Source organism: Heterocephalus glaber, unplaced genomic scaffold (assembly GCF_053883595.1).
Source record: "Heterocephalus glaber isolate CG9 unplaced genomic scaffold, H.glaber_assembly_v1.0 deba00000347, whole genome shotgun sequence".
Lineage (NCBI taxonomy): Eukaryota > Metazoa > Chordata > Mammalia > Rodentia > Bathyergidae > Heterocephalus > Heterocephalus glaber.
This window is the reverse complement of record NW_028258143.1, coordinates 46,385,990-46,403,858: the sequence shown is the minus strand read 5'-3', so window position 1 is coordinate 46,403,858 and position 17,869 is coordinate 46,385,990. Positions and strand designations below refer to the sequence as shown.

Below are 17,869 nucleotides of genomic sequence, written 5' to 3'. Positions count from 1 at the left end.
ACATGGACATGAAGAAGAGGATCCACCTAGAGCTGAGGAACTGGACCCCGGCAGCTGCTCGAAAACTTGTCTTGGACAATTGCAAATAAAATGATAGAAAAAATGAGGGCTTAAAAGCTGAATTTGTGAATTTAGAGTTCCTCAGTTTAATAAATGTATGCTTGATTTCAGTTTCAAATCTCCCCAAGCTACCTACATTGAAAAAGCTTGAGCTCAGTGACAACAGAATCTTTGGAGGTCTGGACATGTTAGCAGAAAACCTTCCAAATCTCACACATTTAAACTTAAGTGAAGAGAGGGGTCCATGGTCGCAGGGATCCTGCCCATCCAGGCACACCCCTGGCAAGGATCCACTTAGCAGGACACCACCCCCCTTCTTAAAGAAGAACTATTGCCATTACTCTTTAAACTGACCAAGGAAATTGAAAGGGAAGCAAGGCTTCCAAATTCATTCCTGGAAGCAAGTGTTACTTTGATTCCAAACCCAGGGAAAGACCCAACCCAAAAAGAGAACTGCAGGCAAATCTCCCTAATGAACATAGATGCAAAAATCCTCAACAAGATACTGGCAAACAGAATACAGATGGTCATCAAGAAGATCATCCACCATGACCAAGTTGGAGTAATCCCAGGAATGCAAGGATGGTTCAAGATATGTAAATAATAAATGTAATACACTATATTAACAGAGTCAAGAACAAAAACCATGTGATCATCTCAATAGATGCAGAAAAAGCATTCAACAAAATCTAACACCCATTCATGTTAAAAACCCTACAGAAAATTGGCATAGAAAGTCTTTATCTCAACCTGATTAAGGCTATCTATGAAAAACCAACAGCCAACATCATACTAAATGGTCAAAAACTGAAAACCTTCACGCTAAAATCAGAAACAAGACAATGATGCCCACTATCACCACTCCTGTTCAATATAGTCTTGGAAACATTAACCACAGCAATTAGACAAGAGAAAGAAATAAAAGGAATAAAGATAGGAAAGGAAGAAGTTAAGCTGTCATTATTTGTTGATGATATAATACTGAACATAGAAGACCCAAAAAACCTGCCAAAAGTCTTCTCGACTTAATTGACAGATTCAGTAGAGTAGATGGATACAAGGTAAACACTCAAAAATCAGTAGCCTTCTTGTACAAAAATAATAGACTCACTGAGAGAGAAATTAGGGAAACAATCCCTTTCACAATAGCATCCAAAAAAATGACATATCTAGGAATCAATCTAATGAAGGAAGCAAAAGACCTTTACATTGAAAACTACAGTACTCTGAAAAAAAAAATCAAAGAGGGTACAAGAAAATGGAAAAACATCCCTTTCCCCTGGGTAGGAAGAACAAATATAGTGAAAATGGCCATACTTCCAAAACTACTATATAGATTCAATGCAATTCCAATTGAAATTCCAACAATATACTTCACAGAACTAAAGAAAATAATGCAAAAATTCATTTGGAACCAGAAGAGACCTAGAATAGCAAAAACAATTCTAAGCAACAGAGACATGGCAGAGGGCATCACAATCCCCAACTTGAAACTATACTACAAAGCTACTGTGATAAAAACAGCAAGGGACTGGCAGAAGAACAGACCTGAGGATCAGTGGAATAGATTAGAAGATGCAGGAGCAACTCCAGACATACTTAGCAACCTCATCTTTGACAAAGGAGCCAACCACCATCATTGGAGGAAAGATAGCCTATTTAACAAATGGTTGGAAAAACTGGATTTCAACCTGCCAAAGATTAAAACTAGACCCATACCTATCACCATGCACTAAACAAAGATCAAAGTGGATTAAAGATCTAAATATTAAAACAGAAACACTAAGCTTGCTGGAAGATAAGTTAGGTAGAACTTTTGAAGACATTGACATAGAAAAAGACTATGAACAAAACCTCAGTAGCATGGGAACTAGCAGAAAGAATCAACAACTGGGTTCTCATCTTATTAAAAAGCTTCTGCACAGCAAGAGAAAACACCAGCAGTGTGAAGAGACAACCCACAATGTGGGAAAAACTCTTCACCTGCTTTTCCTCAGACAAAGGTCTACTATCTAGAATCTATAAAGAACTTAAAAAGATCAGACCTCTCAAATTTAAAGACCCAATCCAAAAATGGGCATCTGAAATGAACAGACATTTCTCACACAAACAAGTAGAAATAGCAAGTAAATACATGAAAAAATGTTCAACATCACTGGTCATTAGAGAGATGCAGATGAAAACAACACTGAGATTCCACCTCACCCCAGAAAGAATGGCTGCTATCATGAAATCAACCAATAACAAATGCTGAAGGGGGTGTGGGGAGAAAGGAACCTTTCTCCATTGCTGGTGGGAGTGCAGGCTGGCGCAATCACTGTGGAAATCAGTATGGAGATACCTCAAAGAACTAGGACTGGAAGTCCCATTTGACCCAGCTATTCCCCTGTTGGGTATCTTCCCAAAAGAATTGAAAGAATCATACCACAGTGATACATGTCCACCCATGTTTATAGTGGCACAGTTTGTAATAGCTAAAGCTTGGAAGCAGCCCAAGTACCCATCAACTGGGAACTGGATAAAGAAGATGTGGGTTTTTTAATAAAATGGAGTACTACTCAGCCATAAAGAACGAGAAACTAGAGACATTTATAGATAAATGGATGCATATCAAGGCCATACTCTTAAGTGAAATAAATAGGACACACATGTGTAAATACAGAATATTTTCACTAGTGTGAGAAACTGAAAGTGTAAACAAGGGTTAAAATGATTAAAATGAATAACTGATAATTTGAAATAGGAAAAATGGTCCAAAGAGGTAGGGGTAAAGGGAGTGGAAGGGCAAAGGAAAGAAGGGAAAGGAAAAACTATGAGTATGAGAAAAAAAATAGAAATGATGTCTATGTAAATAGGGAAGGGTGGAGGGGGTGAAGGGCACACGAGTAATGGGGAAAAAATAAGAACCAAGATATATCATGTACAGGTACAAGCACCCAATGATAAATGTAAATGTATTGTACACCTAAAATGTACCAATAAAAGAACTTAAGAATAAAAATAAATAAATAAAAATAAATAAACAAGTGGAAATAAACTGAAAGATATCAGCACCTTGGAACCTCTGAAAAAGTTGGATTGTCCAAAAAGCCTGGATCTGTTTAATTGTGAGGTCACCAACCTAAACCACTACAGAGAGAGCATCTTCAAGCTCTTGCCCCAACTAAGTTACCTGGACGGCTACAACAGAGAGGACCGAGAAGCCCCAGACTCAGATGCAGAGGTGTATGGTGTAGATGAAGAGGAGGAGGATGAAGAAGGAGAAGATGAGGAAGAGGAAGATGAGGATGGTGAAGAAGATTTTGATGAACAAGAGGATGAAGATGAAGACATAGAAGGAGATGAAGATGAAGTCAGTGAGGAAGAAGTATTTGGACATGATGGAGAAATTGATGAAGATGAGGAGGATGAGGATGAAGAGGAGGAAGAAAGTGGAAAAGGTGAAAAGAGGAAGAAACAGATGATGAAGGAGAAGATGATTAAGACCCCAGATAACCTGCAAAAATAGAACTGTTCAGTATTGGTTAGACTGCTCATGGATTTGGTAGCTGTTTAAAAAAACAACACAAAAAAGGTAGCTGTGATACAAACCAGAGGACACCCACCCACCCAAAGACCCAAAGAATAGTTCCTGTGACATTCCACCTTCCTCTATTTAGCACCTCTTGGTAATCCACCACCAAGCTTGGGGACTTTGCCCCAACAAAATTGTAAGTATTGTTAGGTTTTTGTGTAAGACTCTTGCTGTAGCATGGATAGCTGTGATTGGTGAGTCAACCGTCTGTGGCTACCACTTACACTGAGATTGTAACAGCATTTTTACTTTCTTACCACAAAAAATCTTTGTAAATATAATCTTAACATTTTAAAAAAATGATTTATTGAATTAGAAAATTTGAGGTTGGGGCCCCAAAATAGGCCCACTGCTCCCAGGAATGACTAATTGGTTGTCTTAGAAATAACAAGTGTTCTTAATTTTCTCCTTACAAAATATTGAGAATTCAAAATGTTAAATCTTTATGACATTTAGGCAATTACCTTTAATTTAGCTGTTTTTATATTTTCTTATGACAGCAGCTTTGGGCATATCTATATGTGATCACTCTTCCACTAGATGATAAACAGTTCTTATTTCTATTATAATTACATGCAATAATCAGAGAGATGAGGTTACTTGTTCAAGTAGAAATTTTGACAGCCTCTGTTAGTATATTTTTACCATTTGCACTTACAACAATGAAATTTTTTCAAGAAAAAAATACATTCAGACACAACATTTCAAATCAAATTTTTACTTCCTAAATAAATAATAAATGGGGCTTTATTTCATGACATGTAGAAATGCATGTTTTCTTTTGGTTTTGTTGCAAAACAAAACAAAACTTCTTCCTCAACTTTCTCTGAATGTCATTTCATCTCCAGTATGGGCCCATCAAGTAAGTATTACTTAAAATTAGTGTTCTTTGATCCAAAACAAACCAGATGAAATTCTACTTTGAAGCAAGATACAGATACCAGTTTCCTAGGACCTGGGACATAAGCAATTTTGTAACTCAAAAATACTCCCTTTAGCAATTACTTTTAATACTTTATAAGCAGTTTGGGGAAAAAAATCATTCAGCAGCTAACTTTTTATTCTTAATAGTGATTATATTTTTCACTTCTATAATTGAGTAATAAATACACTGAAATATTTCACTTTGGCAGTTCTTCTGGACAAAAACAATAAATTTGGACTTTTAAAACATTAATGGAAAAAATTAAAAGACTTCTAAATATATCTTCTCTTTAAAAGAATGCAAACTCTCACAAAAAAGATTAAAGCAAACTTTTTCAGAAGTCTGGGAATTAATCAGTGAATTTAATTAAGAAAAAGACCTGGATCTCAGTAAGAATAGAATGCTCCACGGTAACCTTGAAAACTGACGGCAAATATAATAAAAACCTAAAGCCTAGAAGTCACTGAAAGGACACAACATGTTTGGAGCTCCTGAAAGTGTCACTATTGGGTGTGTCCAGTCATTCTCTAGAAAACATACTCACAGAGCTGTCATTATTTATCCAAATTCAGAACTCACCAGAGCAAACAGACTTATACCTGGTTTTGTTTGCAATAGGTTAATATTGGAGTTGTGTGAGGAAATGATAAGAATTGGAGCAAACAAGATCATATAAAAACTTTAAAGGAAAAGTTGGGGAATGACATACTCATAAGAGAATTTGCAAAGCTCCAGTATATTTCTTGGAATCTACAAACCCACATGGCAAGCACAGGGCTGTATCGCAATCTGTACCCTGGCCCAAGCTCTCACCTTCTGATTGATCTTGAGGCTCTGCATAAGCTGGAAGTGAGAAGTTGTAAAATGCCTGCCTAAGTTGTAAGGCCATAGAAATGGGACCCTTCAGGCAAAACTATGTGATTTATTGGTCCAAGACAACTAGAGAAATTTCTATCCAATAATGAGCTAACCACTAAGCTAACTGATCAGAAATGTCAGTGTGGAGAGAGAGAGAGAGAGACAGACAGAGAGAGAGAGAGAGAGAGAGAGGAACTGATTTAGTCCCCGCAAGTCACTGAAGGAGCAAATAGCAGCAGAAACTAACATAACAAGTACTAACAAGGACAAATGGCAATAATGTTAAGCCCATTGTGAAAGGAAAAATAGGATTTCCAAAGCTCCTGAGTTGTTACTTTAAATGTCTAGTTATCAAAAAATATGAAAAGGGAAAGAACAAGAAAATATTACCTATACAGAGAAAAAATAACCAGTTAATAGAAAATGTTCCCAATAAAGCTCAGGCTTCTTACATACCAGACAAATTAAAATATGTTCAAAAATCTCTCTTGACAAATAAATATAAATATATTCTAATCAGCTATTTTAAGTGTATCTCAAAATAAATGGAAACCATATGAAGAATTAACAAAATTATGAGAAGCTCTCATCATCTAAGAAATACCAAAAAGAGATATAAATTTTATAAGGATCATAAGAGAAATTCTGAACTTGAAAACTACAATCGCTAAAATGAAAAATTTATTAGAGTGGCTCAAAAGCTGATTTGAACTGGTAGAAAAAATTATCCAGGAAGTTAAAGTTAGATCAAATGGAATTATCTAATCTGAAGAATAAATAAACAGGAGGAAAAGGAAGAAGAAGGAGAAGAAGGAAGAGGAGGAGAAAGAAGAAGACTGGGTAAGAAAGTGAAGGAGAGGAAGACAACTGAAGTGAGCCTCTGACATTTGGGAGAAAAGATCACTGTACCAATCAGTACCTAACAGCTATTTCAGAAGAGGTGGAAAGAGAAAAGGAACAGAAAGAACATTTGGATAAATATAGTCTGAAATTTTCCTAAATTTGATAAATAATATTAATGTTCACATCCCAAAAGATCAGTTAGTTCCAAGTAGCTTAAAGACAGCCACATTAACTCCTCATGATGAAACTGTTAATAACAAAAGGAAAAAAAGGAAATCAGGAAATTTTGAAGGCAGCAAGACAGAACACATCATTTACAAGAAATCTTTAATAAAATTAACTTGTGATTCTTCATTAGAAACTTGGCAACCAAAAGGCAGTGGAAGCACATTGTAAAGTGCTAGATGACAAAGACTCTATTCTATATCCAGGAAACTAATTTTCAAAATCTAAGGACTATGTAAGACATTCTTAAATATATAAAAACATATTGAGTTTATTACTATAATATCTGCAATATTACTTATATATTATTATTTATTATTTATATGTTACATATTAATATATATTATTTATACATATGATTACTTACATTACTTATATATATACTTTAGGGAGTCTCAATGTTTATAAGAAAGGATAATTGTAACTTGAATCTACATGGAGAAATATAATCACTAATAAATCTAAGGAGGTAATTGTTAAAGACAATGTCTTTAAATGTCTGTATAAATGTCTTTTCTGCTTGTAATGTCTCTTCTTTTCCAATAACTTAAAAGATAACTGCATGTCATACCACAGCAATATATGCACACTCATGTTTATAGCAGCACAGTTTATAATAGCTAAATCCTGGAAACAGCCCAAATGCCCATCAACTGAAGAGTGGATAAAGATGTGGTCTTTTTATATAATGGAGTACTACTCTCCCATAAAGAAGGGTGAGTTTCAGACATTTATAGCTAAATGGATAGACCCTGAGACCATACTTTTTTAAGTGATATAGATCGGACACACACGTTTAAATATCACATTGTTTCTCTGGTGTGGGAAACCAAAAGTGGAAATAAGGACTAAAATGTATAGCAGATATTGGGAAATGGGAAATGGGAAGAAAATGTTCAAATGGGAAGGGAAACAAGGGTGGAGGGAGGGAGAAAGGAAGGAAGAGACAAGAAAAAAAGTGAAAATAGAAGGAAAAAATGGAAACAAAGCTTTTTTTTCATAGGGAGAGGAGGATGTTGGAGGGGAGGGGGAATGGGATAAAATAAAATCTATTAACTAAAAAAGATAACTGTGAAAGAATAACTTCAAATCTTTGTAAGAGTATATAATGCAAAATATGTAATTTATATGGAATAATATAAAGGAGTGGGGAGAAAAATCAGACATAAAGAGAGAAAGGTTTACATACTGTTAAAGTTAAATCAATCTTAATCCAAACAAGATTTTTATAAATAAAAGTGTTAACAGTAATCTTCAAGGCAACCACTGAGAAAAAAAATCAAATAAATATTTAAAGAAATTATAAGGAAATTAAAATATAACACTAGAAAATATTTAATACAAAAACTGTATACAATGAATAGGGGAGTTAAAAGTCCTAAAACCTTAATACAGTAATTAGTAGAATGGCAAATATAAGCGCTATTCTATCAGTCCATTGAAAGGCAAATAATTTTCTTTTTCTTTTCTAGTTATACAGCAGGGAAAAACAAATTAAAATAGCAATGAAACATGACTACCACCATGAGAATGTCTGTATTTAGGCTGATACAAATGACATTTATATATTTAATGTGAGAATTACAAATTTTACAAGTGTTTTGAAAAATGTGTTTGTCAATATCTATTCATGGTAAGTGCATTGGTAGTCTATGATGAGCATTTCCACTCTTGGGTGTATATACACAAAAAAGCACACTCACACCTGGAAGCCAGTGTTACTTTGATTCCAAAACCAGGGAAAGAACCAAGTAAATAAAAGAACTACAGGCCAATCTCCCTAATGAACATAGATGCGAAAATCTTCAATAAGATACTGGCAAACGGAATACAGAGAGTCATCAAGAAGATCATACACCCTGACCAAGTCATATTTATCCCAGGGATGCAAGGATGGTTCAATATATGTAAATCAATAAATGTAATACACTATATTAACAGAATCAAGGACAAAACTATATGATCATCTCAATAGATGCAGAAAAAGCATTCGACAAAATTAAATACCCATTCATGATAAAAACCCTGCAGAAAATTGGAATAGATGGTCTTTATCTTAACTTGATAAAGGCGATCTATGAAAAACCAACAGCCAACATCATACTAAATGGTCAAAAACTGAAAACCTTCACGCTAAAATCAGGAACAAGACAATGATGCCCACTATCACCACTCCTGTTCAATATAGTCTTGGAAACATTAGCCACAGCAATTAGACAAGAGAAAGAAATAAAAGGAATAAAGATAGGAAAAGAAGAAGTTAAAGTGTCATTATTTGCTGACGATATAATACTCTACATAGAAGACTCAAAAAACTCCTCCAAAAGACTTCTAGACTTAATTGACAGATTCAGTAGAGTAGATGGATACAAGGTAAACACTCAAAAATCAGTAGCCTTCTTGTACAAAAATAATAGACTCACGGAGAGAGAAATTAGGGAAACAATCCCTTTCACAATAGCATCCAAAAAAATGACATATCTAGGAATCAATCTAGCGAAGGAAGCAAAAGACCACTCTATTAAGAACAACAACACTGAAAAAAAGAGATTGAAGCAGATATAAGAAAATGGAAAGACATTCCTTGCTCCTGGGTAGGAAGAACCAATACAGTGAAAATGGCCATACTTCCAAAACTGCTATACAGATTCAATGCAATCCCAATTGAAATTCCAAAGGTATACTTCACAGAACTAGAGAAAACAGTGCAAAAATTCATTTGGAACCAGTGGAGACCTCGAATAGCAAAACCAATTCTAAGCAACAGAGACAGGGCAGGGGTATCACAATCCCCAACTTGAAACTACATTGCAAAGCCACTGTGATGAAAACCAGCATGGTACTGGCAAAGAAACAGACCCAAGGATCAGTGGAATAGAGTAGAAGATGCAGAAACAACTCCAGACATACTCAGCTACCTCATCTTTGACAAAGTAGCCAACGGTCCTCACTGGAGGAAAGATAAACTCTTTAATAAATGGTATTGGGGGGCTGGGGATGTAGCTCAGTGGTTCCGGCACCTGCCACACAAGCACAAGGTTCTGAGTTCGATCCCTGGTACCAAAAAAATAAAAAATAAAAATAAAAAATAAAATAAACGGTATTGGAAAAACTGGATTTCAACTTGCCAAAGATTAAAACTAGACCCCTATCTGTCACCATGCACTAAACTAAAATTCAAGTGTATTAAAGATCTAAATATTAAAACAGAAACACTAAGCTTGCTGGAAGATAAGTTAGGTAGAACTTTTGAAGACATTGGCATGGAAAAGACTTTATGAACAAATCCTCAGTAGCACAGGAATTAGCACAAAGAATCAACAACTGGGATCTCATCTTATTAAAAATCTTCTGCACTACAAAAGAAACCACAAACAGAGCTAAAAAAAAAAACATACAATGTGGAAAAAAAATTTTATCAGCTGTTCCTCAGACAAAAGTCTACTGTCTAGAATATATAAAGAATTCAAAAAAGTCAGACCCGCTAAATATAAAGACCCAAATAAAAAATGGGCATCTGAAATGAATAGACATTTCTCACACAAAGAAGTAAAAGCCCCGAATAAACATATGAAAAAATGTTCAGCATCACTGGTCATTCGAGAGACACAGATGAAAACAATGCTGAGATTCCACCTCACTCCAAAAAGAACGGCTGCTATCAAGAAATCAACCAATAACAAGTGCTGGTGGGGTTGTGGGGAGAAAGGAACCCTTCTTCATTGTTGGTTGGAGTGCAGACTGGTGCAACCACTGTGGAAATCAGTATGGAGATACCTCAAAGAACTAGGGCTTGAAGTCCCATTTGATCCAGCCATCCCCCTGCTGGGTATTTTCCGAAAAGAATTAAAAGAATCATACCACAGCGATATATGTCCACCCATGTTTATAGCAGCACAGTTTGTAATAGCTAAAGCTGGGAAACAGCCCAAGTGCCCATCAACTGGAGACTGGATAAAGAAGATGTGGGGTTTTTTAATAAAATGGAGTACTACTCAGCCATAAAGAATGAGAAACTAGACATTTATAGCTAAGTGGATGCACATTGAGGTGATACTCTTGAGTAAAATAAATAGGGCACACGTGTAAATACAGAATATTTTCTCTAGTGTGAGAAACTGAAAGTGTAAATAAGGATCAAAATGTATAATTGATATTGTGAAATAGGAAGAAAAGGTCTAAAGGAATAGGGGAAATGGGAGGGATAGGGGAAAGGAAAGAAGGGAAAAGAAAAAATATGAAAAAAGGTAAAAAATGGAAACAAATTATTTGTAAATAGGGAAGGGTGGAGGGGGTGAAGGGAGGGCTGGGGAATGGGGAAAAAATAAGAACCAAGATACTCATGTAAAGGTACAAGAACCCAATGATGAATGTAACTATATTGTATACCTAAAATGTACCAATAAATAAACTTAATTTTTAAAAAAGCACATTCACAGCCGGCAGAAAACCTACATGTGAATATTCACAAATGCTCTGCTCATAACAGCCTCAAACAGGAATCACAGCAAATCTCCATTCAAATTAGAAAGAATAAGCACTGTGGTTTGGTATACACCAAACTCCCATGGAGCAAGAAGATGGAAAACTTCACAAACATAATCACCCACAAAAGAAGCTAGATTGAAAATTAGATATTGTATGAAGCAATTTATAAAGCTTATTAACAAGCAAAACTGATTTATTTAATAGAAATCCGAAGAGTCATAACTCAGGTAGTTATTGATTTAAAGAGCATAAGGTAGAATTCTTGGGTAGTGGAAATGTTTTACATCATATCCTGTGTGGTGTTTACCTAGCACTATAAATGTACAGAGTTCAAATGCGTAATGTTCTCAAGGTAGTGCATATTCATTGTACCTTAATGAAGTTATTAACTATGACAAACAAGCCTCTAGGTTACTGCAATCAGACGATCCCCAGGTGGCTAAAACTGCAGTGTCATCTTACCACTCTCTTGCTTGCGTCTACTTTGCTTTTGCTTCCTGGAAATTTCCTTTAATTTCTTGAAGACTGAGCCTTGCATTCAGGAGAATAGTCATTACATTTTACCCATAGACACTTCCTGTTGGGATTTTTCTCAGGATATCTAATCATCTAATTGTTGGGAACTAAGTAAATGATTTTCTGTCCAGGAATCTCTGTGACTTTCCCTGAGAGTCATAATAACTAGGGTTGTTCTAGAGAAACTTGGAAATCCAAAATAATTTTTCTGCTTTTTATAAAACCTTCCAGAGAAAATTAGAAATGACTGCATATTTCTTTTCTTTCTTTTTTTCTTTTTTTTTGGTACCGGGGATCAAACTCAGGACCTTGAGCTTGCGAGGCAGGAGGTAGCAACACTGAACTAAATCCTCGGCCCCAAAAATGACTTCAAATTAGAAGGAAAATGAAAAGTTTAAAATGCAAAGGTACACACCTGTAATTCCAGCACTCAGGAGGCTGAGGCAGGAGGATTGCCATGAGTTTGAGTAGCAAGACTCTGTCTCAAACCCTCCCCCCCAAAAAGCAAACCTCAAGAACAAATTAAGTCATGGATAAGTTTGTAAATGTACATAATATTTTAATCCTTTTATATGAGAGTAATTATTTGCTAATCTAATTGAAAGATTATTTTCCTACTGCACTGTAATTACATTTTACTAATAGCACATCTGAGAATTTAGATATATCATGAACACAAATAATTTATCTTTAGAGGAATGGCTTCAAATAAAGGATGCAATATGAAGTTTTCTTTTTTTTTTTTTTAAACTAATTTTTAAAAAACTTTCATCAGTTTTCCTTTCAATACATTGCAAAAGTATAATGATTTTTCTTTTATTTATTACTTAGACAACATATTCTGCTTACAACCTACCCACACTAAAAATGAATTGAAATACATAATATCTACATTTTTTCCTAAAATAAAAAAAATCTGGGCACATTCTTGCTCTCTTCCCTTACCCAGACATTTAACCCATCAGCAAGTACTGTTTCTTCGGCCTATAAAACATAGGCCTAACTACCCATTTCCCTTCATCTCTATCACTTTTACCTTAGTCCAAGCCACTATTACCTGTTGCAGTTGCCAACTAAGTGGTCTTTGGGGTCCACTTTTTATTCCCTATAATGTAGTCTCCACCAAAAGACCAGAGTTATCCTTTTAAACTGCAAGTTAGATCAAGCTTCTGTCTCCATTACACCAATTTTTCTCTAGGTTCCTCAGAACTCACTTAGCACTTGGCAGGAAAGGTCAACTTTCTTGCGCTCTAAAGGGCATTGCCCAACCTGGCCCTGCTTCTCTGTCCTGAACCACGTTCCACCACTTCTTAAACCCACATTGCTTTAGCTTCAGTGACCTTCCTTCTGTTCTTGGACCCAACAAATCTATTCTTGCCTCGGGGTCTTCTCTTGTTTTTCTTCACCAAAATGCATCTTTTTAGATTCCAGCTCAAGGATTTCCTTTCTGGGAGGCCTTCCCAGGTAAGCCTATTAAATATTAAAGTAACCTACTGCCCTTGTCACGCTCAGACACTTTAAGCTATCTCATTTTCATTTCACTGTTTTTACTGCTTTGCAAAATAATTGTGACTTGATCTACATTTCCTCTTCATTGATAAATGTAACCCCAGGAGACACAGACCTTAATTTTTTTAGCTACCTCCATCCCTAGGTGGTCTGATTTCCAATAGTAAACAAAAGTGGAGTCTTCCAGAGTCCTGGATTCAGTATGGCTTCAAAGAAAAATCTTTGATGGACTAATGCTATGAGAAGTTCAGGGTCTGCTCACATGGATATAATATACAAGAGAGATATCAAAGAAGTCTTTTCCTGCAGCTTCTGTTTATATCACTTCTTTGGGCTATGCTTTGCTAGTTTTGTTTGCTTCCTAAGACAAAATGAATTACCTTCTAAATCAGACAATCAGCAATGTCATAAGACGATGTCTACCCGTGGTGCACTGTAAATATTTGGTAACCAGCTCTCTTGGAAAAAAAGTTATTATTTGTACTCAACTTTTTCCAGTTTCTATGGTGGGAGTACTCACACTATGGTCAATTCCAAGCAATCGAGCCCCTGCTTGCGGAGTCAGGAGGAGCTGTGAAACTTTGTTCTCTCTAGCTGACCAAAGCTGGCTCCAGCTCACCACCAATGTCTACCATGTGCCAATAATAATGTGATGCACTTCACATGCAATCTCTCCTGTCTTACACAACCTCACACACTGATCTGCTAGTCACATGTCAGAGATGGGGAGATAACCTTGGGTAACTTGCTAAAGACTATATACAGCATGAAAAAGGGGAAACCAGGGTTCAAACCCAGATCTCTCGACTGGAGACAGCAGATTTCATTTGCATCAGGGATAGTTAAAAAAAAAAAAAAAAAGCTCACCAAACAAACAAACAAACAAAAAGGTAATCAACAAATAAGATCTTTGTTAAGCATCAAATTGCTTCTTAAAATGATGGCTATTTTCTGAACATCCTGGTTGTCCAACATATGCAAATTTATTTCTAGCATGAACTATTAGGAATCCAAAGTATAAATAATTTAGGAACAAAATAAAACATAGATGATAGGAAATAGGGATATAGACTTTGTGGGGATAGGAAGGGAATCTGGTGATGGGAGTAGACCACAGGGAGAAGAGAGGAAGAAAAATAAGAACTATCTGTGAAGTAATTAGTTGGAATGAGAATCCTAAAAACATAAAATTAGTCAGAGTGCAGTGCACTAACCAAATATTAGAAAACCTTCTCTCTCTCTGATCCTTTTTCTACTCTTCTTTTCTTGCTCTTTCTTGAGCAGACAATGTCTGGTTGAGCAGACATTGAAAGAAAAATTGACACAAGTTGATTCTAATGTCTACCTAAATGTGATAACCAATGGAAATTGCTCTGGATTTTCATTCATTGATCCTATATCTTCAAAACTGATCTATCTAGAAAGTACTCAATTCCCCCAGTTTTCTAGTTTGTTTCAAGCATGTGGAAAACAATAGAAATTGTAGTGCCAGCTGGGAGACTCAGGAGGCCGCCTCTGCTCTGAGTTAGGTAGCTCATTTATGGATCTTTATCCTGGATACCTATTGAGCATGTGATCCCACAGCTCATGCTGAATATGACATTTAACCTCTCTATTCGTCTCCTGCTCTGGGTAAGTGTAGATAATCGGGAGCAGTAGAGAAAGGAACCTGGAAAATCTTTACAAAAGTTTAAAGTCATGGAGTAAAATTAGTATTAATGAGTATGATGATAGTGCAGTTTACAGATGGTACACTAGGGATTTAAAGCTGGAGAATACCTTTCAGATTCAGAATATAGTCCTGGGTTACCTATTTCATTAAGAATTCCAAATACAAATGATAAAAACAGCAGCTCACCTGCTACCTCTTTGCTTTGGTCTAAGGTAACCAATGTGGTTACAATTCTATGGTATTAATGTGTAACAGCTTGTTCTATCTCACAGATGTCTCTGTAGAATTCACCCACTGAAGACAGAAGCAAAGAATTCTCCATGTATGTATGCTCACAAAGGCCAATTGGCTAGCATATATTTCTTATTTTCATATAAAGATTAAAAGCAAAATATTTTACAGTAATAATTTAGTAAAGAGAAATTGCTCTAGTTTCTTTCTAGCTTTAAAAATTCTTTATGTAATGGCTCCATCTTCTGGCTAATGAAGTAAAAACATTTCAGGATCACAAATTAAGTTGTTTCATCTTCCACAAATAAACTAGTGCGAGTCAAAAACAAAAAGGTAATTTTTTTACTCAAGTGTTTCATAGAGTTGACTTACTTTTCCTTGAGAATTTTGCTTTGTTAACTGGTTTCATTGATTTCATCTTCCTCGTGCTGCCATCATGTGAGCAGCCGTTGCTGTGCAGATTTTGTCCCTTCTAATTTCCCTGTCATCACTCCCCAATGTTGCCTCTTGGTACTTCTTCCCCAGGTGCTCAAGGGTCCTGTTTTTGCCCCTGAGAATTTAAGTAGATTCGCTATCTCTTCTCAACATTTCATTCTAATTTGCAAGAAGTGTTACAAAATTTATCCTAACAGAGCAATGAGAATTTATGGACAGCTGCAATGATACACTAACAATGTTTAGTTCCTAGAGAAGTAATACCTAGCAGAAGGAAAGACTCTCCATAGATCTATATCTAATAGCAAGATTTTTTAAGGTTTATGAGCTTAACTTAAGAATAATAAAAACCACTGAAAAACAAAGTTAATTTTAAGTAAATAGATATACACTTGAATGAAAAAACACTATGAGCTTATTTATTATTTGAGTGTAAATCTTATGAAAATGTGTTATTCTCCCTTTTCCTAGTCTATTGATACTCCTTTGGCCAACATAACATAACATATATATTTATTAGTTTATACAATATATTAAAACAGACCATTTCAAATAGTATTATATAGCCTTAGCAAATATAAGTTACTGGTTCAATCTAGCTGCATATTAAAATACAGAAATCTATCTTGAGGCATTTTATCATCATAACTGTTGTTTTTGCTTTTGATTAAGAAGAAAAAAATCTTTTCTTGGAATAGGGAGCTAGGGATAAGTCGAAACTATTATTTTTACTGCTTTCTATGGAAATTATGACTTAGTTTTATATGCTTTATAGTGTCTTGAGCCACAATAAAGGATATTATTCATACCATGACATGACTCTATTAATATATATCATGACATAAATTATATTTGAAGATGTTGCCTGAATAATTAAAAGAAAATGTTAGTGTGCATGCACCAAGTTCCTATGAGGAATGTGATCATCATGTACTACAGATTCCAAGAGATGCAGGGAGTGGGGAGAGTGGAGTGGAAGAGGTTCAAAAATAGAATTAAGAAATGTAATGTGTATGCACCAGCTCCCCATGATGAATGCAACAATTATGTACTACAAACATGTACCAGTAAAACTAATTTAAAAAGTAGCAGGTAGCTGGAAATTTGTAATCCAATCATAGAATTTCCATGTTTAAAAAAAGAAAATGTTAAGAAGAATTATCATACCTTCTTGGTAAATTTTATAAAAAAGTTTTAAACTTATGCTACTCTTTTACGTTGGAAAGATGATTTTAAAAATCTTACTCCTTCTCAATTATTTTGTGAAAATAAAAAGATAACCATTACCTAAAAAGTATATTAAAGAAACTCTTAAAAAGAATACATGAATAGGATGGTGAAAGTTCCAATATTGAAATAATCTCTGATCCTCTTTTGAAACTCCAATGGACAAAGTGTTTTCAGAATTCACTAACAAATGCTCACATTTTCTGAAATCTAATATATGAGGAAAAGAAATGATAGCCAAGTATTTTATAGGATAATTAATTCAGTAGATATTCAATAAATATTTATGGATTACCTATTGTGTTTTTATGCAGATAAAAATTTGCTTTATTTTCATATGCACTGAAGAAAAACAGCAGTGAACAAAGCAGATAATAATTTCAGCCTTTAATAATAATGGTAATAAAAATAACAATATCAACAGTTGGAAATGTGCACCAGACCCTGTGATATTACCTCATTTATTCCTCAATCAATATTTATAACAATTTTCTCTTTTGTTACTTTCCTTTCTTTGTTGTCCTACATGTCTCTTATTGGTACTAAAAAAGCTCACAGAAATCTAAGTTATTCTAACCTGTGGCCAAGAGGGAGTTTGCAGGTGAAAAGAAACAGATTGTTAATAAAAATCTGCCATATTTTTATGACCCTGAATCCTCCTCACCACTTCTAGTATTATTCATAAAAATATAATAATAATATCCTAATATCATAGTATGATATGCCTAAGCATTACTTGGTTTTCTGGGGATTTAGTTGCATCTTCACCTAGTACTTACACAGTAGTAAAATCTGTACTTGAAAAGGTCAATATTTTTGATTCACTAAAATGGTCCTAAGAGTCAACTGAATTACAGAGGAAAGGTAAAATGTGGATGAACCCAGGTGGAACAGTCAGGGAAAACAGGTCAGGAGTCAAATACACATTCCATAGATCTCACTATAAAAGGCAGCCTGTAGGTTTGATGAGAAATGGATCTAGAAAGTATGTACTTGTAGACAGCAAGGAATGCCCTATATTGACAGTAAGTAAGTCTCAAATTGTAGCTTGGGCTCTAAAATTATAAAAGGCAGCCAGGCCACATCTTTGGACTTTTATGACCTTATACGTTGCTCATTCTGCTCACAGGTAGTAGTTCTCTTCAGGTGTGCTTAGGAGAGGAAAGTGAGCTCAGGGTGCTGCCTCCCTCCACTTCTCTGTATCCATGTTCAGTTTTTACCTTAGTACTGCTTGTTGCTGATTTGGTATAAAGTAAAGTGAAAGCGAGCATGAACCAAATTGCAGCATATGTTCACCAGTCATTCA

The 17,869-nt window shown here is 35.2% G+C and overlaps 1 long non-coding RNA gene and 1 pseudogene across 2 annotated transcripts in view; one reads left to right on the top strand and one right to left on the bottom strand.

Annotated features, from left to right (window-relative positions):
* Positions 1-17,869, bottom strand: part of LOC106010469 (uncharacterized) — a 135,966-nt gene that overhangs the window by 87,326 nt on the left and 30,771 nt on the right. The gene's annotated exons all lie outside the window — the stretch shown is intronic.
* LOC101711228 (acidic leucine-rich nuclear phosphoprotein 32 family member D-like) lies at positions 3-3,544 on the top strand (annotated as a pseudogene).